This window comes from Rhinoderma darwinii, chromosome 2 (genome assembly GCF_050947455.1).
Source record: "Rhinoderma darwinii isolate aRhiDar2 chromosome 2, aRhiDar2.hap1, whole genome shotgun sequence".
In the NCBI taxonomy this organism is placed as follows: domain Eukaryota; kingdom Metazoa; phylum Chordata; class Amphibia; order Anura; family Rhinodermatidae; genus Rhinoderma; species Rhinoderma darwinii.
In genome coordinates, this window is record NC_134688.1 from 84,696,915 (window position 1) to 84,723,807 (window position 26,893).

Consider the following 26,893-nt stretch of genomic DNA (forward strand, 5'->3'; position numbering starts at 1 on the left):
ATGTTTTTCTGTTAATTCTATTTCTCTCCCTGAGGAGGTGAACACTCTACCTGAGTTTGTTCAGGACTTCGCTGATGTTTTCTCTAAAGAGGCCTCCGAAGTGTTACCACCTCATAGAGAATACGATTGTGCAATTGATTTGGTACCAGGAGCTAAGCTCCCTAAGGGTAGGATATTTAATCTCTCGTGTCCCGAACGTGAAGCCATGAGAGTGTATATCCAGGAATGCCTGGCCAAGGGTTACATTCGCCCCTCTACTTCTCCGGTAGGTGCTGGCTTCTTCTTCGTAGGGAAGAAGGATGGTGGTCTTAGGCCATGCATTGACTACCGAAACTTGAATAAGGTTACTGTAAGGAACCAGTATCCCCTTCCTTTGATTCCTGATTTCTTCAATCAGGTTCAGGGGGCCCAATGGTTCTCTAAGTTTGATCTACGGGGGGCTTATAACCTTATCCGCATCAAAGAGGGGGATGAGTGGAAGACTGCGTTTAACACGCCCGAAGGTCATTTCGAATACCTCGTCATGCCCTTTGGGTTGTGTAATGCTCCCGCGGTCTTCCAGAATTATGAGATTTTAAGAGACTACCTGGGGGTATTTCTTGTAGTGTACCTTGATGACATACTTGTGTTTTCCAAGGACTGGTCCTCCCACATTGAGCATGCCAGGAAGTTGCTCCAGGCCCTTCGGGAAAACAAACTGTTTGCTAAGACCGAAAAATGTGTGTTTGGGGTGCAGGAGATACCGTTTTTGGGTCAAATCCTCACTCCTCATGAATTCCGCATGGACCCAGCCAAGGTCCAGGCTGTGGCGGAATGGGTCCAACCTGCCTCCCTGAAGGCGTTACAGTGCTTCCTGGGGTTCGCGAATTATTACAGGAGATTTATTGCTAACTTCTCGGTCATCGCTAAGCCTCTTACGGATCTCACTCGCAAAGGTGCTGATCTCCTCCACTGGCCTCCTGAGGCTGTCCAGGCTTTTGAGGTCCTTAAGAAGTGCTTTATCTCGGCCCCAGTGCTGGTTCAGCCCAACCAAATGGAGCCATTTATCGTGGAGGTTGACGCGTCCGAGGTGGGAGTGGGGGCTGTCTTGTCCCAGGGTACCAGGTCCCTCACCCATCTCCGCCCCTGTGCCTACTTCTCCAGGAAGTTTTCGCCCACTGAGAGTAACTATGATATTGGCAACCGCGAACTCTTAGCCATTAAATGGGCATTTGAAGAGTGGCGCCACTTCCTGGAGGGGGCTAGGCACCTGGTAACGGTCCTTACCGACCACAAGAATCTGGTTTTCCTAGAATCTGCCCGGAGGCTAAACCCGAGACAAGCTCGATGGACGTTATTTTTTACCAGATTCAACTTTTTGGTCATCTATAGGGCTGGGTCTAAAAATATTAAGGCTCATGCACTGTCGCGTAGCTTCATGGCCAGCCCTCCTTCGGAGGAAGATCCTGCTTGTGTTTTGCCTCCAGGTATAATAGTTTCCTCTATTGATTCTGATTTAGTCTCTGAAATTGCGGCTGATCAAGGTTCAGCTCCCGGGAACCTTCCTGAGAACAAGCTGTTTGTTCCCCTGCAATTCCGGCTAAGGGTACTTAGGGAAAATCATGATTCTGCACTATCTGGCCATCCAGGCATCCTGGGTACCAAGCAACTCATTGCCAGAAACTATTGGTGGCCTGCGTTGCTCAAAGACGTTAAGGCCTACGTCGCCGCTTGTGAAGTTTGTGCTAGGTCCAAGACTCCCAGGTCCCGACCAGCGGGCTTACTATGTTCTTTGCCCATTCCCCAGAGACCTTGGACCCATATCTCCATGGATTTCATCACCGATTTGCCTCCATCTCAAGGCAAGTCGGTGGTGTGGGTTGTAGTAGACCGCTTCAGTAAGATGTGCCACTTTGTGCCCCTCAAGAAACTACCCAATGCTAAGACGTTAGCTACCTTGTTTGTCAAACACATCCTGCGTCTCCATGGGGTCCCTGTCAATATTGTTTCTGACAGAGGGGTACAATTTGTTTTTGTTTTGGAGAGCCTTCTGTAAAAAGTTGGAGATTGATCTGTCCTTCTCCTCTGCCTTCCATCCTGAAACTAATGGCCAAACTGAGAGGACTAACCAGTCTCTAGAACAATATTTAAGGTGTTTTATCTCTGACTGTCAATATGATTGGGTCTCATTCATTCCCCTCGCCGAATTTTCCCTTAATAACCGGGTCAGTAACTCGTCAGGGGTCTCCCCCTTTTTCTGTAATTTTGGGTTTAATCCACGGTTCTCCTCCGTTTCACCTGGTAGTTCCAACAATCCCGAGGTAGATGTCGTTCATCGGGAACTGTGCACAGTCTGGGCCCAGGTTCAGAAGAACCTAGAGGCGTCCCAGAGCATACAAAAGACTCAGGCAGATAGAAGACGTTCTGCTAACCCCTTGTTTGTGGTCGGGGATCTGGTGTGGCTATCGTCAAAAAATTTGTGCCTTAAAGTCCCGTCCAAGAAGTTTGCTCCCCGGTTTATAGGGCCATACAAGGTCATTGAAGTCTTTAACCCTGTCTCCTTCCGACTGGAGTTGCCCCCGTCTTTTCGAGTACACAACGTGTTTCATGCCTCCCTCCTTAAACACTGCTCCCCGTCCTTGGCTCCCTCGAGGAAACCTCCGGTCCCTGTTCTCACCCCTGAGGGGGTAGAATTCGAGGTGGCCAAGATTGTGGACAGCAGGATGGTCCAAGGCTCCCTCCAGTACCTGGTCCATTGGAGGGGATACGGGCCTGAGGAGAGGACTTGGGTACCTGCACGGGATGTTCACGCTGGGGTATTGCCCAGGAGGATCCACCTTCGTTTCCCCAATAAAACAGGTCCACCTAGAAAGGGTCCGGTGGCCCCTCATAAAAGGGGGGGTACTGTAAAGGATCTGCCAGACACAACTGTGTCGACGCCCATAGTTAATCAGTCTGCACCTGCTTCTATGTCTGTGAGACTGACTCCATCTTCCACCACCCAGGATGGCAGGCTTAAGAGTGGAGAGCCTATCACAGCCTGGCCAGACGGAGCTAGCTCCCGCCCTCTGTCTATTTATATCTGCCTTGCCTGTTCCTCCTTTGCTTGTGATTCTTCTCTGCTGGTTTCCTGACCCTTCTGCAGCTTCTTGAACTACTGATCCTCTACTTGTGATTGACCTTGGCTTTACTGACCACTCTTCTGCTCTGCGTTTTTGTACCTCGCTCATCTCCTGGTTTGACTCGGCTCATTCACTTCGCTTGTTGCTCACGGTGTCCCCGTGGGCAGCTTCCCCATTTCCCTGGCTTCTTTGTACCCTTGTCTGTTTGTCTGTCGTGCACCTATTGAGTGTAGGGACCGTCGCCCAGTTGTACCCCGTCGCCTAGGGCGGGTCGTTGCAAGTAGGCAGGGACTGAGTGGCGGGTAGATTAGGGCTCACCTGTCTGTCTCCCTACCCCGACATTATAGTTAGTGACCAGGAAGAGAAGATCGTCAGCAAAGGCTGTGACTTGTAGTGTCGCCGTGCCCATTGACATACCCTCCACCTCTGGGTCCTGTCTCACAGCTTGGAGAAGCGTCTCAACCACTAAAACAAACAGGGAGGATGTTAGGGGGCACCCCTGTCTCGTCTCATTTGAGATCTCAAACACTGTCCGTTAACCTTTAGTCGTGGATGTGTCTGCGCATGGCGGATCATGACCGCCTCAACAAAGACCAATGGTATGTTATATTTAACCAAAGTGGCTCTCATGAATGACCAATCAACTCTATCAAAGGCCTTTTCGGCATCAATACTTAATAGGATTAGAGGTGTGTTTGTCATATGCGCGTTTTGAAATCTCGGAAGATCTTAATGGTGTTATCCTTTCCCTCTCGGCCAGGAACAAACCCCGACTGCTCACTATTGAGAAGATGAGGCATCAACGGCCTTAACCTAGCGGCCAGAAATTTGGCCCATATTTTAAGGTCAAGATTGAACAGCGAAATCGGCCTGTAGCCGCCACAGAGCGGAGAATCTTTTCCTTCTTTGGCAATGAGTACCACATGTGCTTCCTGTGTCTGTCTAGGCAATCTACCTCCCTGCAATAAAGTATTGCACATCTGTTTAAGGTGGGGCAGAAGAACATCTTGAAACTTCTTATAATATAGCAGCGGAAGGCTGTTAGGACCTGGACTTTTACCAGGGGGAAACTAGCCAGCACATCTTGTAATTCTTGCAACGAGACAGGTGCCACCAGTAATGCATCGGATTCAGTCTATGGACAGGAGGTCAAGAGGGGAGAGAAAGAGTTTGGTCGCTTCAGAGTCTTTCAAGTTGTAAAGTTTAGAATAAAAACTCTGAAATAACCGAGCAATATGCTTGGTGGCGGAGTGAATGGTGCTGTGCTCATCTTTAATGGAGACAATATGAGATCTCTCTTTTTTAATCAAACAGGACATAAATTTGCCACCCTTGTTACCATGCGAATATAGTTTATGTCGGAAGTATAAGTAATTCTTTGCTGCTTTAGCATCCAAGAACTCCCTCAGAGAGGTTCTCAACCTAGAGAGGTCACCTTGGATCAGGAGGGACGCAGATTGCTTATGATACGTTCCAATGAGGCAATTTGTGCCAAAATGGAATCTATCTCCAATTGCTTGTCCTTCCTACATTTAGGATACCCCTAATGTAGGACTTGTGTGCTTCCAATATCATAGGGTGGTTAGTGTTACCTATAGAGTTGATTTCAAAGAAGGTCTGAAGGTGTTGTGTGAGGTGAGCACAATCACTTTCCTTATATAGAAGAGTCTCATTTAGTCTCCACCTCCACTCTCTCGAGGGAAACGACAACAGCGACACAGTGACTGAGGAAGGAGCATGATCAGATATCGTTATACTCCCTATCATAGCATTCTTAGTACATGGCAGCAGGTGAGAAGACACAAAAAGATAGTCCAGTCTCTGGTGCGAGAGATGGCGAGGGGAGTAAAAGGTAAAGTCTTTTGTGTCAGGAAAGTGGGATCTCCACACATCGTGTAGGCCCAGGTCTTGGAGCCTGGCATGTAATCTACTGAGATCCCTTTGTGCGATGCTTGACTTCCTGGAGGAGGAATCAAGAAAGGGATTCAAAACAACATTAAAATCACCCCCCAGGATAATCTGACCCTCAGCAAAAAGCTTCAGATCATCTAGAACCTTAAGGAGCCAGGGTACCTGATGAGAATTCGGGGCCTATATGTTTGCCAAAGTCTAGGTGCTGGAGGCAATCTAAAAAGAGGACTCTACCTTCCGCGTCAGTGTGTCGCTGTCGAAGCTGAAAGGGAAAAGACTCATGAATCACAGTTGCATCTCCTTTAGAAGCCGAGGTTGGGTGACAGCTATGATACCACTGGACCGAGTGGCGACCGGGGATCCGGGGAACTTTATCCAGTTTAAAGTGCATTTCTTACAGGAAAGAAATCTGGGAGTGCAATTGTTTCAAAAGTAGGAAAATATGATGCCGTTTATAAATTGCAACATCCGCCATAAGAGCAACAGAGGAGGGAAAGGAAAAGAAAGAAAAAAGTAGGATAGGGGGGGTGGGGTGGGGACTAAAAGAGGTAGGAAAAGCAAGTAGGGGGAAGGTTACAGCGTACAATGAACCCTGAATAAGACTGTAAAAGCGAAGGGGGACTATAGTATTATTCACTGAACGTGTAGCCACGTAAAAGAAGACTTTACACAAAACTACAGTGGTAGCAAAAGACAGTCAGCAGCACGTGTGACTGTTGGTGTGGAAAAAAACAAAAAAAGTGGGGGGTTAGATGTGTATCCTGATCGGGAACGCACGTGCTTTGCAACCCTAACCAATCGGTATACACCAAGATTAATCTCCTATATAAAGGTCATAGTGCATATTGCAACAAAGGTACATATACTCTAGGAAGACTTACATGAAGCAAAATACTTAAACATAATAAGAAACGAGGATCACAATATTCAGACTAACTGCCGAGTCAGAGTAGTTACCTGTAGAGATAGCCCCCATGCTCTAACCATCAATAAAACACTCAAATCACAACTTGGTGAGAGAGCAAAAGGTACCAAATACAAGGTAAAAAGCAATAGACAGTGAGCAGAAGAAAAACAGGGCACCCCTTCAACTCACGACTCAGCAGGTCCTAAATGTCCGAAGGCGGAACGGTCTAGTCCCATCAAGGAAAAGAGTAGCTCAACCGCCATTCAATGAGCCTCCGTAGGAACTTTAACCGGGGTCTTCTTCCCATTCGGCGATCTGGGTTTCATTGCCAACTGCCATGGTGAAGAGGCACGCAGAGAAGGTAAGAAGTCCTTCATCTGGGACGGCATCCATGACGGGACCTCACTGAGTTGTAAATCCAGAAGGGGCCAGGCCCTTTCAAGATTTACAGGCGTGTGTATGTGGAGCCGTTTACCTTCCTTTAACACCGCTATGCCAAAGGGATACAGCCAGGAATATTGCAGATCATGCGACCTAAGGAGGTCCAGTAAGGGTCTCATGTGACGTCTTTTGGCTAAGGTAGAGGGTGCGATATCTTGAAAGAAGGCGAAAACTGCATCGCCATATCTCACCTCACCCCGTTCTCTGGCCGCTTGTAAAATCTGTGCCGTGTCCACAAATGAGAGGAGACCGCAGATGACATCTCGAGGCGGCTCGTTGTTTCTGGGTTTGGGTCTGAGGGTTCTATGAATCCATTCCACTACAATGACAGCTGCCCTACCCGGATTAAGAAAGTCAACAAAAATCTCACCCGCCACTTTCCTAAGGGCATCAGGTGCCCAGGATTCCGGCAAACCTTTGATGCGAATGTTGCGTCTGCGGCTTCTGTTTTCCTGATCTTTAATGAGAACCAGGGCTTTGTTCATCTCCTCAGTATGTTGTTCCACTTGGACGGCTAGAGCTCTTGAAAATTGGATCACCTCCAAGCACGAGGATTCCAGGTCCTCGACCCTGTGTCCTATCTGTTTAACCTCGGTTTTTATATCTGCAAGTTCTGTCTGCACCGCAGCGCCTGCATCAACGTCTTCCGAAGGAAAGACTTAGTGATCTGAGCTGACGAGGTCTCGCTGTGATCTGCTGTGCTGCCCACATCGGAGTCCTCTGCAGTGTCTGTATTTCCAGCGGCCTCCGCCGCCATCTTAAGCTCTCTGGCGGGAGAATGTGCATTCCTCTTGTTCCAATATTTTGGTAAGTCCGACTGTTTTTTTCCTAATTTGGGAGTGCCAGGCTGGTCACTCCCTCTGTCTTTGCCAGTTTTAACCATCTTGGTCCGCAAAAAATCAGCTAAAAGGGCTACAAGAAGCACAGCTACGACGGAGCTACAGGCTCAAGCGTCCATTTCACTCAGCGGTCAGGCTCCGCTCCTGCAGTACTATTGCTGACATGAAAAAAAAACTGGTACTCCAACAGAAACCAGATGGACCATTTTAGGTTATATTCACGTGGCAGATTTCTTGTAGAAATTTCTGCGACTAAAAAAAACATTTTATACATGTGCAGCTTAGGACTGGATTTCTGCTAGCTCTATTCAGTTGACATTTCAACAACAGATCTGCCGCGTGCGAATATGTCCTTATAAGGCTCTGTTCACATCTGCGTTGGGGTCCTGTTCGGACGTTCCGTCGGATGTTTCCATCAGATCGGGATCCTGAGCAGACAAACTGAGGTTTCCGTCTCAATCACCATTGATTTCAATGGTGACTGAGCCTTTACCCATGATTTCCGTTTGCCACTTTTGTGCACCGGACCCAACGTTTTTCCGGATGCAATAGCGTAGTCGACTAGATAGTGCCACACACAGGTCTCCGTAGATAGTGCCACACACATACTTGTAGTGAGTAACAAACATCCCGCTTGTAGATAGTGCCAAACTCCTTCGTTTGTAGATCACAGCCCCCCTGAAGATAGAACCCAGGTGCCACCCAAACAAATAAAAAAACCTTATACTCACGTAGCCCCGTTCCCGTGAAGAACAGAGCTCCACAGCCTATGAGGTATGACAGTATTCTTGCTTAGGCTGGCGCCATCCAGTCATTGCGCCAACCTGCACAGGGATCCTGCCCCTGCGTCTTATAGGCTGCAGGCCTATAGCGAGCTCCCTACTCTGCCATAGTATTCAATTGTATCGGAGTCCTGAGGACGCAGATACAATTCAATATGGCAGTTGCTAGTTACAGGGACACGTCCAGGACAGTAATTTGACGGGATTGTCTCTGTAAATTGGGGACAGTCCCAGCAAATTCGGGATTGTTGGAAACGATTAAATTCTGGTATCGGGTCAACCATAGTAGGGACACAACCTATTGAAAAGGGGAATAGTATCATCTGGTTGTTGATTCATTCATACATTTCTAGGAGGAACAACAGAGTAATAAAGTAGAATTCCACGAAAAGATGCTCCGGCAGTGTTATTTCACGTAGTCACTAAAACAGACATGTAGGCTGCATAATGTTAAAACATTTTTTTGTAAATCACGGTTTAAATTCCACATGGTTCTCTGGTTCCCCCGCCACATCTTGTTGATGGACATGTTGTGAACGGGATGGTCAGGTCAGGGACAAGTAGGCCATATTGACATCTCCACAGCAAAATTCATGTGTTACCACATATGTGATCCCAGTACTGGCGTCATAAGAACCGCACAGAATTTAAATGGTTAATATATTACAAATGGCCCCTATTGTAATGAATCAGAAGAAAGTTCTTCTCTGTCTTGATTGAATGTAAAGTCTTCTGTGGTCAGACACTGGCAGGAACTACATAATGTAATGTGACAGACAAGAGGTAAGCACGCAGAACAGACCACAATGAGAACTCAACTGTCATCACGAGGTAAAGCGCAACCCCTTAATGCGGCGGCCATCTTGGACCGTTCGCTACCACGCCCACTTGGACGCCGGAAATGCCCTCTCAGCCATTTTATCTCCGTCTCATCTGTGCCCAGGCACAGCCATCTTAGGCATCCATTGAATCAAAACAAAATAACACAACCGTTGGATTATTACTCACTAAAACCGCTGAGCTATACGCGTCACCACTCCAAAAAAAACTAGCCGTTTCCATGAGCGGCAGCATGTGACAACTAATTTAATAAGACGTCATGCGACGGCTCCATATTAGTACTCGCCGAAAAGGGGTGTACCAGTATGGCGCCAACGGGCCCTCCCTACTTATAGCAGTAAGAAAAGACGTGGCCAACGGCATGTTTGAACCAAGGCGGCAGTGAAGACGCGCAATCACATTCCAAATCCCGGAAACCGTAGTAGCCGAGATTTAGTCATTTACTCTCGTCAACGCCCCCTGGCGGCCATTACTGACAGGCGCTTTTTCCGGCTTCCGGTGAGGGCGGGTTGATAGCTGCCCGCGCCTCCTCTCCCCCTCCCAGACCAGCAGAGGCAGCAGCAGAAGCCGCAGCTCCCGCCAGCCCCTCCCGCCGTCGCCATTCCTCGCCCGCCCGGCTCTCTCCTTCCCTCCCTCCCCGGGGCCCCTCGCCTCCGGATCGTTCCTTCCTCCCCATTCCTCCCTTGTTTTTCCTCCCTTGTTTTTCCTCCCCCCTCTCTTCCCTTCCCCGTTCTCTGTCCCGCACATCCCGTCTTCTCGGCGGTTACCTCTCGTCGTGTGTAACTCGGAAGGTAAGCACAACTGCGGGGTGAGTGCTTGGGCTTTGTTATTGAGCTGACTAGGCCGTGACTTATTGTAGTTGCCGCACCATGTGAGGCGGCCGCACTTATCATGGCCGTCTCCTATTAACCCCCTCTCTCCCAGTAACATGTGACTGGCCTGCTCCTGTATCTCCATATGGTCGGCAGGGCCGTAGTGACATGCACCATTCATCCAGCGTCATAGACATGAGCAGCATGCACGCCACTACTGCCGTCATCCCCCTCATGCCCCCCATGTCTTGTGTAGGCCTGGTCCTCCTGGTGTCTCCTGCTGTGCAGTGTCGCAGCTCGGTATCGTGGCTTGTGTATAACACAATGATAGGGATTCTGTACAGTAAGTCATGGACGCTGCTGTATCTATTTTTTTTTTTTTTCTGTAGAAATGTTTGGGGGTGTGACTTTTTTTTTTTTTTTTTATAGCCGTGCCATATTCCCCAATGGGTGAGCAGTATGTGTGGGGATATAGTGCATGCTGGCCTGGCATTACACACTGGCAGTGCTGCTTTCACACTGTAAGCGGTGTGCAGTTTTCTAAAGTCAGGTGTGCTGTGCCAGGTCGGTACTTTCGCCAATGCCACACTAATTCAGAATTTGTTTTCAGTCACATCCAGAATGTCGTCTTAATTTGACCTCCAGTGTGTCAATGATGCTGTCTGCAGCTTTCACTATAAGTAGGCTTACTTATCCTGGTAGACCTGCCCTAGATATGCCAGTCTGGTTGGCGCAGGCCACTTGGGGGCTGTGACGGTGCTGCTTGTGCTTGACACTGCTGTGAGTGAAAGAGCAGAAAACATGAATAAATGGGCTGCATTTGGAGACTTCATCCCTTTAGTGATAAGTCATCTGGAGGACTTCCCAATTAGCATAATGACATTAGTAAATCTCTTAATTCGTGCCGTCCTGTGAGGCATTTGTGTAAACTGCAGCGCTGCAATGTGGATAAAATGTAAAAATCAATATTGGATATTTCAAGAACTTCACGTGGACTCTTATTGTTGTGGATTGCAGCTTTTCAGTCGTAACCTTTATAGTGACCTACATAAGTCAGCGTGGAAGCCGTTGTGCAAGGCATTGACAGAGGTGACTGGTTTCTACAATACTTTAGAGGCTGTCACCACATTATAAGTGCGCGATCTCCTGATCCTGTAAAGTAGAGAACAGTGGTTTTTATTTTGAAAAATTATAATTTTTGAGCAAGTTATGAAACATTTTCGCTTTATGCTAATTCGTTTCTTAGTCGACCTCTGGGCGTTTAACTTTGGTCAGCGTCCTACAGTCCTCATTACAACGCCCACTTGGTCAATCAGCCTCATACACTTCTCTCCATTCATGTCCATCTGTATTCACAGCACAGCGTGATCTCGTGAGATTACGCTGTGAGTAAGTCCCACAGAAACTTTACCGAAGTGTCGGAGTGTGAATAGTCGTCGCGTCCTGGCTGGAGGTGATGTCTATTCACTCAAGACACGTCTGTAAAGTTAATGTGGGTATATGTGACAGCACAGCGTGATCTCGCGAGATCACGCTGTGCTGGGCATACAAATGGAGAGAAGTGTATGGGGCTGATTGGTCAGCGTCATACACTCCTCTTTACAACGCCCACTTGGTCAAAAGTTAAATAACGCCCAGTCGGGCATTAAGAAACTAATTAGCAGAAATCTAAAATTGTTCGTAACTCGCTCAAATTTGTTTTTAAAAATAAAAACCACTCATCTACATTACAGCGCTGATCAGATTATGTAGGAGATAGGGCACTTATAATCTGGTGTCAGAGCCTCTTTAAAATGACCATCTTCTGTGTTTGAACATCTTCACAAATGCAAAGATCTGTCTCCAGAGACCTCCTTGAGAACAGGTGCTGAAGTGTCGTGTGCCATATGTTTAGGTGTCTTGGGGCATGGACTAGTTGGGCTGCAGCCATTTCTTCTCCATGCACCTGGCAGGCATCCAGTGTTCACTTGTCGTCCTATATCTGGCCCTTGTTCTATACTGGATACATAAAGGCTGGAATGCATTACTGACATGGTAAATTTGTGCTTCCAGTGAAGTTGTTTTTGTGCAGACTTGGCATAGTGAAGTTTATAGCTTGTCTTGCAATGAGGTATGGAGGGCAGCTGCTTGTTGGCAGCTGAAATTTTCTGCATGTGTTTCTAATGTGGCGGATTATTTGCAATAAATTCAAGACTATTCGTGAATCTTGACAGCTGAAATATACTAACTGCCAAAGTACATGAGCCATGAATGGTTGTTTGCTCCTTTTGACCTTAGGTAGGTCTTAAACTGTCCATAGACATTAGTGGACTACTGTTCAGCTACAGACATTTCTAACAAGTATCACCCTGAAACACCAAGTAATCCAGCACGATTGATCGAACTTCAAATAGATTGTCGTGTGGTATTTTGGACTAAAGAACGTGACCAGTCCATCGCTAATGGTTGGACAGATGAAGGCCTGGGCTACACTTGAGACTTTTTATAGCGCAACTGATTTTAATTATTGAGCAGTGCAAAGGAACACCTAGCTGCATACAGTCTTGTCAACCATATCTGTCACTCAATAGTTAAAATCAATCAGTAGCACTACAGTCCAGGCCGCCTGCCACAATGAAAATGCAATTTGTCCTTTTTATCTGGGTCAATCTATTGATTCTAAATAGACAATAGATCTGATTGATATCTGGAATATAAATATGCATTTCCTTGTTAGAATTTTTCATCTGACATCTAGCTGTGATAGTCACAAGTGGGGGGGGGGGGGGGGGTCTTTTGCCTGACTACTTTTTTTGTTTTAAGGAATCTTTGATTTAGCCAAGGTGGGAACATAATTTATTTATTTTTCACTTTAAGGCTGGGTTCACAGTTTTTTTCTACGCAGAAACCACGCCGCAAAACTCACCAGAAACCGCCCAAAAATGCCTCCCATTGATTTCAATGGGAGGCGGAGGCGGTTTTCTCCCGCGAGCCGTAAAACTGGTTCGCCGGAGAAAGGGACATGTGCTATCTTTGCGCGGTTAATCCTCTGACCTCCCAATGGGAGGCAGAGAAAGCTTGTTTTGCGGCGCTCAATGGCCGCGGGTGAAAAACACAGCGAATATCGGCGTGCAGGCAGAGGAAAATCTGCCTCAAACTTCCAAACTGAATTTTGAGGCAGATTTTCCACCTGCAAAAAAACTGTGTGAACCCAGCCTAAGGCCTCATGCACACGACCGTGTTTTTGCGTCCGCAATTCAACCGCAAATCCACGGGTTAATTGCGGACTCATTCATTTCTATGTGGCCATACCCACTATCCGTGTTTTCACGGCTCTCCGCATGTCCGCAAATCCGTGCCGCAGAAACTCCGGACATGTCTTATTATGGGCCGCAAATGCGGTGCGGACATGCCAATAGAAGTCAATGGGCCCGTGGAAATTGCGGATACACCTCCGTGTGTCATCCGCAGTTTTGCGGAAGTGTTGCTAGGCGACGACCGGGAATGAGTTCTGTCGTCATCATGTTTTACCTAGGCTTTTTTTTTTTCATCCGCATTTTGCGGATTACATACGGATGAACTGCGGAGGACATACGGATGAACTGCGGATGACATTTCACGGAACACGGTCCTGGAATTTGCGGACCAGAAAAACACTACGGTCGTGTGCATGAGGCCTAAATGTGTTGAAACCCTCATTCAAACTATAGCATGCATTTGGTGCTTTTCCGTCCACATAAAAAACATCTTGAAATGTTTTAGTTTTTACACAACCACTACAGCAGTCGCCATAAGCGATTTTCTGCACACTTGTTAACGTTGCTGTATATACAGGCGCAAGATGAAAAAGATCATTAGATGTGGGGGAGATAATGACAACTCTATTGTATTACTGGAAGCCTAGGTAAGGTAGGCTAGTAACACTATACACACAGATAAGGGTCGGTTCACATCAGCGTTCGCTTTCCGTTCAGGGGTTCCGTCAGAGCTTTCAGTCGACAGCGCTATTGATTCAGTCGAAAAAAAGGGATACCTCCCGGAACGGTGACAAACGGAAAACATTAGCAAGTTTTCTGTTACCATTGATGCCAATGGTGATGCAAACAGAAGCTAAGGTTTCCGTTTGACTTTCCGTTGCGGGGTTCCACAATGGAAACCTGTGATGGAACCCCTGAACAGAAAGCGTACGCTGATGTGAACCGGCCCTAATATGCATGTCCCCTGGGGAAGGGGCCATACTCAATCATTTTGTGGCTAGTGTAAAAAATCAGATTTGTCAGTTGACTTCCATTCATTTCACCTGCCATAAAGCGCACACCACTTGCTGTACCAACAACAACCATACAGGACAGAAGTGTCTCCAATATGGCTGCCCCAGGAAAGGTTTTATAAAGAAATGGCTACAACATTAAGAAAACACCATTTATCTGTGTGTAAATCGAATGAAACTAAAATTAACCCCTTCGGGGCTAAGCCATTTTTTTATTTTTCGTTTTTCACTCCCTGCATTCCAAGAGACATAACTTTATTTATTTTTCCATCAATAGTGGTGTGAGGGCTTATTTTTTGCAGGAGGAGTTTTAGTTTCTTTTGGTACCATTTATAGTTCTATATAATGTACTGGGGAACTGAGAAAATTATTTGCGTTCTGAAGTTGGATCAAACTGCGATTCCTCAATGGTTTTTTGGGTTTCGTATTTACGGCTTTCATCGTGCGTTCAAAACGACATCTTATCTTTATTCTGTGGCTCAATACGATCTCTAGCTACTTTTAATTAAAAAACAAGTTGTCGCCACATTCTGAGAGCCATAACTTTATTTTTTCATCGACTGAGCGGTGTGAGGGCTTATTTTTTGTGGGGCGAGCTGTAATTTTTTGGTACGTGGAACTATTTGATCGCTTTTTATGATTTTTTTTTTTTTTTGAGAGCTAAGTTGACCAATAAACAGCGGTTTACATTTTTTATGGCGTTCATCGTGCGTATTAATGCTATATTGTTATAGTTCAGACTTTTATGGACGCAATGATACCAGTTTTGTTTACTTATTTATTTTTTACATCACTTTAGGGGGAAAATGGGAAGGTTTTTTTTTAATTTTTATTACTAGAACTTTTTTTTAACAGGCAGTGTGAAGGCATCCCTGGGGGCCTTCATTAGGCCGCTGGGCTGCCATAAGTAGTCCCGTCCCCCCATCTCCCGTCCCCCCCCCCCTCATCTGGGTGCGCGAAGTGGTTAAGTGTTGGGGGTTGGTTTGTTTTTTGCCCCCCTCACTTGTAAATGTAATATAGTGACTTTCCGTTGCTGTATTTCACAGGTTGCCGTTTCGGCCCGATGAGGTCTTTTTTTTTTTTTTTTTTTTTTTAACTCCCTATATCCTACAGTGTCTGCTGTAGGGACTAGAAGTCAGGCTCTAAGTGGAAGTCTCTGAAAGCCTTGATGTGAGTCTCCTACATTTGCATTGAGACCGACCTACGGTTTCTACAGTAGGCGCCGTAGGATTTGATCAGTACAGATCACACGACTTGTGAAAAATGGAGTGCCTATAAATCTGTATTATGTATTGTTTTCTGATCAGACTCGCTGTCCAGATGTAGTAGAAATCTGCAGCAAAATTGACATTCGTTACGTGGGAATTTTTGCTGCGGATTTCACCCTATCTTTTCCACACAAGAATGAGCATGATATCGATTTGGAAATGCGTATCATGATCTGATTTTCCTGCAGATTTTTTGTGCCTTTGATGTGGATTTGAGTACTCCCTCCACCTGTAAAGTACTGAGAACTGCTGCTGCTGTGCAGTGCAGAATCCTTGCTGAAAAGCTGCTGTGTGGACTCTGCCTAAGTGTTTTCGTATAGTAACCATGCGTCTGTTTCCTCCATGTTGACTTTGCGCTTGTTCAGTGTAATCGTTTTCGTGGACGTTAATTCAGCAGAACAGGTGGTATACAACAACTTGCGTATAGTGACAGGTCTAGTGTCTGAGGTTTCCCACGGCCCTGGCAGATATCATTGGAATGCTCCCAGTGTTAAAGGAGAACTCTAACCATTACATAAATAGCAATTCAAAATGTTCTCATAATGGTATTCACAATGGCTCCCGAAATAGAGCTTTGTATTAAACTATGTATAAGAGTGCTGTCAGTATGTGTTAGGTTTTCTCAGTCGAGGGGGACACGTACATGGTCCAGGAAGATCCCATGGGTCTAGTAGCCAATATGCTTCGAGCTTTGCTGCTGGTACCTACATTGTTTTCATGAATAAAGACACTTAAGAGTACATTATCAGTCTGTCATAGTCTTGTTGTATTAGGCGCTTATAGGAAAGGACTTAGACTGTGTACTCATGGGGTTTATGCTCTAGTTTGTATATTTATTTTCACTGATTTGCTAGCAAAATCCGTGATATGGGAACGTTTTGGGTTCTGTAAAGTTCACAGGGTATTTTCTTATCCTGTGTGTTGACCTGGCAGTGTATAGGTCAGTAGTCTGCAGCTGGCTTGAGTGGAGTAAACTACTTCTGTTCCTGACAGGGCCACATTACATACAGTAGTCACCATGTAACTGTTACTGAATCAAAGAAGTTACAGCTCTAGTTTATACACAAAGCTCTATCTTTATCAGGTTTCATAGAGCTTTTTGTTCATTTACCCCATTACTGTACGGCTGTGCAGAGAACAAAGCTGCTACTGTTTTTTCATAGTCAGCAGCATTTTCAGAGAATTTAATCTGCTACTGCATAGTCTGAACATTCTGACCTCAGAATTCTGTTTTGTAGTTCCGGCATTGTGCTTTCATAAGACTCATTCATTATGTAACGGTATGAGATGTCTACTGATGGTAGGGAGCTCCTCGTTCCCTTACATTTCAGTCTGGTACTTGCCGGCTGTTGTGCCAGTCTACTTTTACAAGCACTTTGGTTGCTTCTCTTTCATATTTGGTTGAAATATAAAAATATTTTGCTTGTGCACTTTTGTATGTGTTCTGATCACAAAATGCATAGCATAGACCTAGTCCTTTCCATCCCAGGAGGAGCTTGCCTTGTGTACCCATGTTGAGTTTTGTTGGATGCACGCTCAGCTCTTTCGTTGCAAAGTTTTAGGACAATATTCACACTTTTGACATGTACAAATAAAACCTAAATTAAAAATACCTCTACCATCCTTTCACAAATTTTGAAAAATTAAAATCCCACCCAGCACTCAACACACATGGGTACCTTCATGCAATTTTGCAAAAAAGGTACGTTTCGTAACCGATGCATAAAAATTCTTCATTGCTAAAGGTCTAACACAAGCAGAAACTTGGCTGAACACAACCTAAAAATGAATTGATGCTGCCCAGAGTTCATACATGCTGCCGGTCTACATGCGCATATGTTCAGTCATTAACTGAAGAGACCGCTATTCTCTGCATTCTAGTTGCCAGTAAATGTTTGCGTTGACAAGTGTTTTGATTAGGTGCATGGAGTGATTAACCCATTAGTGACTGCCAATACACCTTTTCGCGGCCCCTAACAGGCTTCTGATGGATATGCCTTTTCACAGCGCTCAATCCGAATAAAACCACGACGTCGGGAGCAGTAAAAGCTCTCCACTATCGGAGGTAGCAGAGAGCTTGGAGCAGCGCTGCTCGAGCAGGTGCATCAGTCTGCCCATTTAACCCCTTAGATGCGGGCCCCCCCATCAGCGCGCACACCCACTATGCAATCAAAGATGGTTTCTTTGGCAGCCGGTGGGCCTAACTAATTTTTTTTTAAAAACTCCAAGCACTCCTTTTAGATGAAATATGCAAAAGGTGATATATTTGAATAAGGTAATATTTTGAGAAAAATAAAGTAACATTTCGGCCACAGTCCAGTCTATCAAACTATTGCCGCTGGCAAAAAATACAACTTGTCTTGCAAAAAACAAGCCATTATACAGCTATGTCGACGCAAAGCTAAGTTATAGCTCTTTGAATGCGACTATGGAAAAACGTAAAAAATAGCTTGCTCATTAAGGCCTAAAATAGGCACACAAGGGGTTAATGTGCAACTGCCCATTTCATCCCTTCAGTAGAAGCAAATCAGCCCATCGTGACCATTGGAGAGCACGTCCTCTGGTTGACAAGTGGGTGATGGCATGAACAAAGTTCTTGTATCACACAGTAATACAGTGACCCCTGGCATCATAAAGGGGGAGGGATGACCATAAGGCTGGCCATACACTTTAGGTTGCGGTTGACTGAATGATCTGTATTAGTAAAGTTTCTGAAGCTGTTTAAGAGAACTCAATGGTGGGATTTATCAACCTTCCTATGACAGTTTTCTAGTGTACAAAAGCAAGTTGAAAATGTTCACTTTTGGGCAATTTACACTGCCTTCGCTACATTTAGGAAAAGGGCGTTGCAAAAGTCTCGTGCTGACGCATTCCGACCAATTTTTATTTATGACAGAAGATTGCCGTGAATTATAGTTCTGGGATCGATTTCAATGTGGGGTGTAACAAGGTGGTAGTGGCCTTGAATGCCCCCCCCCCCCTTTGCAATCGTACAAAAAAAATAAAATACTAAAAGGATCATCGCTCTTCTCCTGTCAGTCAGGCTGCAACTCATCCAATGTACTGATGCCGGACAGGCCTTGTGATCACCGAATGTGCTGCTTCACATCGTGTCCTAATGCTGCCAGGCATCAGTACCTGAGAGCTTGAGGGGATCTAGTGGGGAGAAGCGGTAAGGAGAGTATATTTTTTACATTATTTAATATCTATTGGAGCAGTGGCAGGTGCACGGCCCGCTGAAAGATGGCACATTTATTAAGAGGCATTCACCTTTTAATGTCTTACTCCAGTGGAGCAGAAAGTTAAGACTGGCATATGAAATGCCAGTATTAGAAAATCTACCCCATCGTGTTTAATTTTGAGCTGATTTTCGACCGGAATGGCTGCTGCCGAATGCAGTTGTGAAAGTCCATCCTACTCTCCTGTGGCATCGCCATAGCGATACGTCCCGGTTCCTCATGTCCGGTCTCCATGCAGCTGGATACCTGTGATGCTCTGTCCCTTGTGATCGCTGCAGCAGTAACATGGGATGCAGCAATTAGGGCTTGTCTAAACTGTTAAAGGGAATGTCGCTAGAATTTTTTTTAGATAAAGTTAGTATATAAATGATTACACATTGTTCTAATTTTTTCACAAGTCAGGAAATATTATAAATTAAATTCTAATTTATAACATTTCCATGTGCTGGTCACTAGAGGGAGCAATTCCCAAAATTGCAGCATTGGCATGTGGTAAAGCAACCTCATTGCTTTATGCTGCAAAATTGGAGAAGACACACTCGCTCTAGCGTCCTCAAACAATCCCCCCTCCTTTATCCTGGCTAGTGCCAGGAGAAAGGAAGGGGTTTAATGTTGAAACCTCCTATACTGTTTGCCGCTATTTTTTGAGCAAATGCACAGTGTAGGAGGATTAGATGGTGGTAATCATGCAGTATAAGACGAACATACACACACCACATACACAAACATAACTTACCTGCTCCTGCCGTCGCCTCCGGCTGCTGCCTCCTCTCCTAGTCTGAACATATGGCCGGGAGCCGCGACCGGAAGTAGTCGCCTTACTGTCCGGCCGCGGCTTCCGGTCCACATGAAAATGGCGCCGGATGTCGCTCTGCCGAAGACCTTCATTTTGGTCTGTGGGAGCGGCGCATGCGCCGTTCCCACACAGACGGCGTCGTACGCTGTAGTAAATGGAACGGCTGGCGTTCGCATTCTCTATGGGGATGTATGTGCCGTATTCCATCTCTGTATGTGTCGTTAATCGACACATACAGAGATGGAAAAAAATGGCAGCCCCCATAGAGAAGTAAAAAGAGAAAATAAAAAAGTACAACACAAAAAACACATAAATAAAATTTATTTTAATGACATATAAAAAAAAAAAATTTCGTGACACATTCCCTTTAAGGAAACCTTTTATGAATAAGACACTGCTATATTAACCACTATTACTAGCATGACCTGCCAATGAAAAAAGGTACCACTAAGGCACCATGCGCACGACCGTGCTCGTAATTACGAGAATGGCCGGCCACGTGCAGCCGGCCGTTATTCCGAGCCGTGATCCCATTATAAAGCAGAGTAGCACGGCCCGTAAAAGAAAAAAATAGAACATGTTCTAACTTTTTCAACGGCACGGGCACCTTCCCGTGAGAAAACGGGAAGGTACCCGTGGCCAACAGAAGTCTATGGGTCCGTTATTTCGGGTCGTAATTACGACCTGTAATAACGGGTGTTTTTACGGTCGTGTTCATGAGGCCTAAAAAAAGTCATTGCTTAACCCCTTAATGACCGCCGATTAGCCTTTTCACAGCGGTCATTAGTGGGCTTTATTCTGATGCAATAGCCGTTTCACGGCGCTGCATCAGGATAAATAAACAGAGCAGGGAGCCGTTAAATCTCCCTGCTCACCCGTTTAACCCCTCAGATGCGGCGCTAAATAGCGTGCGCCGCATCTGATTGGTTTTGGAGAGGGAGGGAGCTCCCTCTCACCCCACTGACACTCGGCGATAAGATCGTCGAGTGTCTGTCTTCTATGGCAGCCGGGGGGCCTTATAAAGGCCCCCAGGTCTGTCTGTAGTGAATGCCAGCTTGGTCATGCCGGAGGCATGTCCTAGCAGATGCCTGTCCGTTTTAAACGGACAGGCAGTAATACACTGCAATACAAAAGTATTGCAGTGTATTATAAAAGCGATTTGGAGGATCGCATAGTGAAGTTCCCAGAGTAGGACAAGTAAAAAAAGAAAAACCCACTTTTTCCCCTTACAAAATGCATTACTATTAAAAAAATACAAAATAAAGCAAAGTTAAACATATTTAGTATCGCCACGTCTGTAACGACCCCCGACTAAAGCGATTACATTATTTAACCCACATGGTGAACGCTGTAAAAAATAATATAAAAAAACATCTAAAAATTGCTGTTTTCTGTGAATCCTGAAAAGTGATAGTGATCAAATAGTCGCATCTACTCCAAAATGGTACCAATAAAAACTACAAGTCCCGCTAAAAACAAGCCCTCATACAACTGCATCGGTGGAACAATAAAAAAAAGTTATGGGTCTTCAAGTATGGAGACACAAAAACAAATAATTGTTTTAAAGTGTTTTTACGGTGTAAGTAGTAAAACATACAATCTATACAAATTTGGTATCGTTGCAATCGTAACAACCAACTGAATAAAGTTATTGTGTTATTTATACCACATGGTACACGGCGTAGATTTAGGACGCAAAAAAGAGGGGAGAAATTTCAGGTCCCCCCCCCCCCCCGAGAAAGTTAATCAATAAATTCTATGTACCCCAAAAAAAATGCAACTTGTCCCGCAAAAAATAAGACCTTTATACAGCTCCGTCAACGCAAAAATAAAAAAGTTATAGCTCTTCGAATGTGACGATGGAAAACGTAAAAAATAGCTTGGTCATTAGAGCCCAGAATGCAGGCAGGGGGAAGGGGTTAAAGGACCAGTGTCACGGAATATATATTTTTTTAGATCAATTTGACTTTAGTGTGTGTTTAAACATTTTTTTTATTTATTTGTGTGTTTGTGTTTTACTTTGTTTTATTTTTTCACTTTTTCTTCCCTATGGGGGCTGCCATTTTTTTTCCCATTTCTGTATGTGTCGATTAACGACACATACAGACATGGAATACGGCACATACAGTCCCATAGTGAATGCGAACGAGGCCCGTTCCATCCACTATGCTGTACGCCATCTGTGTGGGAACGGCGCATGCGCCGCTCCCACACAGTCAAAGTTGAACTGTGCGACGTCCGGCGCCATTTTCCTGTGGACCGGAAGTCGCGGCCGGACAGTAAGATTACTACTTCCGGTCGCGGCTTCCGGACTTGTGCACTTGGAGCGGCGGTAGCGGACGGAGCGGCGGCAGGAGCAGGTAAGTTATTTCTATGTATGTTTTAGTGTGTGTTTACTAGTGTATGTTAACCTACTACACTGTGTGTTGGCTCAAAAATGGCGACACACCGTGTAGGAGGTTTGACCGTTCAATCCCCTCGTTTCTCCTGGCACTAGCCAGGATAAAGGAGGGGGGGATTCTGAGAGCTCACTAGAGTTTTCGCAAATTTTGCCGCATAAAGCAATTGGTTGCTTTACCACATGCAATGCTGCAATTTTGGGAATTGCTCCCTCTAGTGACCAGCGTCTCGTGAAAAAAATAAATAAAATTAGAACAATGTCTAATCACCACCTATACACTAACTGTTTAACTAAAAAAAAAAAAAATGATGTTTTTCTAGCGACACATTACCTTTAATTGACCTTTCTTCTTTGCCTTAAAGAGGCTCTGTCACCAGATTTTGCAGCCCCTATCTGCTATTGCATGTGATCGGCGCTGCAATGTAGATTACAGTAACGTTTTTATTTTTTAAAAACGAGCATTTTTGGCCAAGTTATGATCATTTTTGTAGTTATGCAACTGAGGCTTGCAAAAGTCCAAGTGGGCGTGTATTATGTGCGTACATCGGGGCGTTTTTAATACTTTTACTAGCTGGCCGTTCTGATGAGAAGTATCATCCACTTCTCTTCAGAACGCCCAGCTTCTGGCAGTGCAGACACAGCGTGTTCTCGAGAGATCACGCTGTGTCGTCACTCACAGGTCCTGCATCGTGTCAGACGAGCTGGGACACATCGGCACCAGAGGCTACAGATGATTCTGCAACAGCATCGGCGTTTGCAGGTAAGTAGCTACATCGACTTACCTGCTAACGCCGATGCTGCTGCAGAATCAACTGAAGCCTCTGGTGCCGATGTGTCCGACACGATGCAGGACCTGTGAGTGACGTCACAGATCTGCACTGCCAGAAGCTGGGCGTTCTGAAGAGAAGTGGATGATACTTCTCGTCAGAGCGCCCAGCTAGTAAAAGTATTAAAAACGCCCAGATGTACGCACATAATACACGCCCAGATGTACGCACATAATACACGCCCAGATGTACGCACATAATACACGCCCACTTGGACTTATACTTTTAAACACACCCACTTGGACTTTTGCAAGCCTCATTTGCATAACTACAAAAATGGTCATAACTTGGCCAAAAATGCTCGTTTTTTAAAAATAAAAACGTTACTCTTATCTACATTGCAGCGCCGATCTGCTGCAATAGCAGATAGGGGCTGCAAAATCTGGTGACAGAGCCTCTTTAAATATGCCTTTAAAGAGGCTCTGTCACCAGATTTTGCAGCCCCTATCTGCTATTGCAGCAGATCGGCGCTGCAATGTAGATTACAGTAACGTTTTTATTTTTAAAAAACGAGCATTTTTGGCCAAGTTATGACCATTTTCGTATTTATGCAAATGAGGCTTGCAAAAGTACAACTGGGCGTGTTGAAAAGTAAAAGTACAACTGGGCGTGTATTATGTGCGTACATCGGGGCGTGTTTACGACTTTTACTAGCTGGGCGTTGTGTATAGAAGTGTCATCCACTTCTCTTCACAACGCCCAGCTTCTGGCAGTGCAGATCTGTGACGTCACTCACAGGTCCTGCATCGTGTCGGCACCAGAGGCTACAGATGATTCTGCAGCAGCATCGGCGTTTGCAGGTAAGTCGATGTAGCTACTTACCTGCAAATGCTGATGCTGCTGCAGAATCAAGTGTAGCCTCTGGTGCCGACACGATGCAGGACCTGTGAGTGACGTCACAGTGCTGCACTGCCAGAAGCTGGGCGTTGTGAAGAGAAGCGGATGACACTTCTATACACAACGCCCAGCTAGTAAAAGTAGTAAACACGCCCCGATGTACGCACATAATACACGCCCAGTTGTACTTTTACTTTTCAACACGCCCAGTTGTACTTTTGCAAGCCTCATTTGCATAAATACGAAAATGGCCATAACTTGGCCAAAAATGCTCGTTTTTTAAAAATAAAAACGTTACTGTAATCTACATTGCAGCGCCTATCTGCTGCAATAGCAGATAGGGGCTGCAAAATCTGGTGACAGAGCCTCTTTAATGGAAATGTGTGTTTAATTTTTTGCAAATTAACCCCTTCCCCCTGCTGGCATTCTGGGCCCTAATGTCCAAGCCATTTTTTAGATTTTTCCATTGTCGCATTCGAAGAGCTGTAACTTTTTTATTTTTGCGTCGGCATAGCTGTATAAGGTCTTGTTTTTTGCGGGACGACTTGCAGTTTTTATTGGTACCATTTGAGAGTAGATGCGACTTTTTGATCACTTTCTATCACATTTTTTTTAAGTCAGGATTAACAGAAAACAGCAATTTTTCCATTGTTTTCAATTTTATTTTTTACGGCGTTCACCGTGCAGGTTAAATAACGTAACAGCTTTATAGTCGGGGTCGTTACGGATGCGGCGATACCAAATATGTGTAACTTTTTTGCTTTATTGTATTTTTTTTTAATAGTAAAGCATTTTGTAAGGGGAAAAGCTGGGTTTTTAATTTTTTTTTTTTTTCACTTTTTTTTTTAATTAACTTTATTAAACTTTTTTTACTAGTCCCACTAGGGGACTTCACTATCCTCCGATCGCTATTATAATACACTGCAATACTTTTGTATTGCAGTGTATTACTGCCTGTCCGTTTAAAACGGACAGGCATCTGCTAGGTCATGCCTGCGGCATGATCTAGCAGGCATTCGCTGCAGGCAGACCTGGGGGTCTTTATTAGACCCCCCGACTGCCATAGAAGACACAGACACTCGGCGATTTTATCGCCGGGTGTCAGTGAGATGAGGGAGCTCCCTCCCTCTCTCCAAAACCATTCAGATGCGGTGCTCGCTATTGTGCACCGCATCTGAGGGGTTAAACAGGTGAGATCGATACTAATATCGATCTCACCCGGCAGAGCAGGGACGCTCCCAGCCCTCAGCTGCTTCTGGCAGCGGAGAGCAGGGAGATTTCACGGCTCCCTGCTCTGTTTACTTTATTCTACAGCAGCGACGTAGTTTGGCGGCGCTCTAGAATAAAGCCCACTAATGACCGCCGTAAAAAGACGTATCGGCGGTCATTAAGGGGTTAAACCATATAGTGAAACATTGTTTTTCTTATCTGTTTTCTGACTTGTAGGTTATTTTATTGTTTTCCTATTTTCTGTACATGATTATGGAGATCAATCTTACCGTATCAGCTACTCTACTCCGTTAACTGCCTCCAGCAATTTACAGCGGCCACATGGACCATAGGAACCAATAGTTTGGAGCTGATCAATTTAATTTCTATAAAAGTGTTCTAGACATGCTCTGTGACCTGTGGCTAGTGCCAGTAGAAGGAGGGGGTTGAATCTTCAAACCTCCTACACTGTGTGCCGCCATTTTCTGAGCGAATGCACGGTGTAGGAGGATTAGATACAGTTCTAATCAGACCGTATAACACGAACATAATACACCTCACATACACAAACATAACTTACCTGCTCTTGCCGCCTCCGCTCCTATTCCTTGCGTCTTCTCTTCCTTGAACATATGGCTGGAAGCCGCGGCCGGAAGTCGTCATCTGACTGTCCGGCAGCAGATTCCGGTCCACATGAAAATGGCGCCCGATTTCGCTATAACTTCGTTTTGGTCTGTGTGGGAGCATGTGCCGTTCCCACACAGACGGCGTACACTGCAGTGAATGGAACGGCTCCCATTCGCATTCTCTATGGGGTTGTATGTGCCGTATTACATCTCTGTGTGTCGTTAATCGACACATACAGAGATGGGGGAAAAAAATGGCAGCCCTCATAGAGAAGTAAGAGAAAAAAAAAAAGTAGAACACTAATAAATAAAATTTATTTTAATATCACACTAAAAGCAATATTATAAAAAAAAAAAAACAAAAAAAAAAATCATTACACCTTCCCTTTCAGAAGTGATCTCTACAGAACAGGGAGTCTTTTGTGAGGCTCAGTGGCCAGAGGGAAAACTTCAAGGATAGGTAATGACCTAAACAATGGGGTCACCAAAAATTCTTAATGTGTAACATAGAAACTTGGTTTTGTCACATTTCCTCTTTAACCCCTTCCCGACATGCGCCGTACATGTACGGCGCTGTCGGGAGGTGCTTCCCGCAAAGCGCCGTACATGTACGGCGCAGTGATTGTGCGGGCTCAGAAGCAGAGCCGGCACCATCACCGCGGGGTGACAGCTGTATTATACAGCTGGCACCCTCCTGTAACTGCCAGCACCGGAGCTACTCTCCGATCCGGCAGATTAACCCCTCAGATGCTGCGCTCAATAGAGGGGTTTTCACCCGATCGGCAACCCAGTGATGCAATCGCTGGGTTGCTGTGGCAATCGGACGCCAGAAAATGGCGTCCGAGTCTGCCTTGTACGGGAGCAGATGAGGACCCGCCTTCGGCGTGTCCTCATAGGCTTGCTGTCAGTGAATAACTGACAGCGCTAATACACTGCACTACGTATGTAGTGCAGTGTATTAGAATAGCGATCGGGGCATCAGGCCCTCATGTCCCCTAGTGGGACAAGTCAGAAAAGTAAAAAAAAGTTAATAAAAATGTGGTAAAACAATAAAAACACACACATTTCAAATAAAAATAAAGCTAAACTGACTTTTTTCCCATAGTAAGTCTTTTATTATGGGAAAAACCGTAAAAATTAAAAAAACTATACATAATTGGTATCGCCGCGTCCGTAACGACCCAAACTACAAAACTATTATGTAATTTATCCCGCACGGTAAACGCCGTAAAAAAAAAACATGAAAAACAACGCCAGAATCTTTGTTTTTAGGTCACGTCTCCTTCCAAAAAATGCTATAAAAAGTGATCAAAAAGTCACATTTACTCCAAAATTGTACCAATAAAAACGGCAATGCGTCCCGCAAAAAATAATCCCTGACAGCGCTTTGTGCACGCAAAAATAATAACGTTATGTGTCTTAGAATATGGCGACACAGAAAACAAATGATTTTATAAAAAAAGTGATTTTATTGTGCAAAAGCCGCAATACATAAAAAAAACTATATAAATTTGGTATCGCCGTAATCGTATCGACCCGCAGAATAAAGCTAACATGTAATTTAGGGCGCACTGTGGATGCCGATAAAAAAAACCAATAAAAAACGATTCCAGAATTGCTTGTTTTTGGTAATTTCCTTTACCAAAAAATGAAATAAAAAGTGATCAAAAAGTCGTATGTGTTCTAAAATGGTACCAATAAAATCTACAGCCCGTCTCGCAAAAAACAAGCCCGCACACCGCTCAATCTACTGAAAAATAAAAAAGGTACGGCACTAGTAATGCGGTGATGAAAAACATCTCAATGCG

At 45.1% G+C, this 26,893-nt stretch overlaps 1 protein-coding gene across 6 annotated transcripts in view; it reads left to right on the forward strand.

Moving 5' to 3' along the window:
* The first annotated feature begins 8,899 nt into the window (after window positions 1–8,899).
* Window positions 8,900–26,893, forward strand: part of PCBP2 (poly(rC) binding protein 2) — a 50,620-nt gene continuing 32,626 nt past the window's right edge. For 2 of the 6 annotated variants that reach the window (XM_075851857.1, XM_075851858.1), the window contains exon 1: window positions 8,900–9,612. The gene's annotated coding sequence lies outside the window, so the exon portion shown is untranslated. Of the gene's footprint in view, window positions 9,613–25,523; window positions 25,546–26,893 lie in introns of those variants that run through there. The other 4 variants (XM_075851855.1, XM_075851860.1, XM_075851859.1 and 1 more) reach the window with 4 other exon arrangements.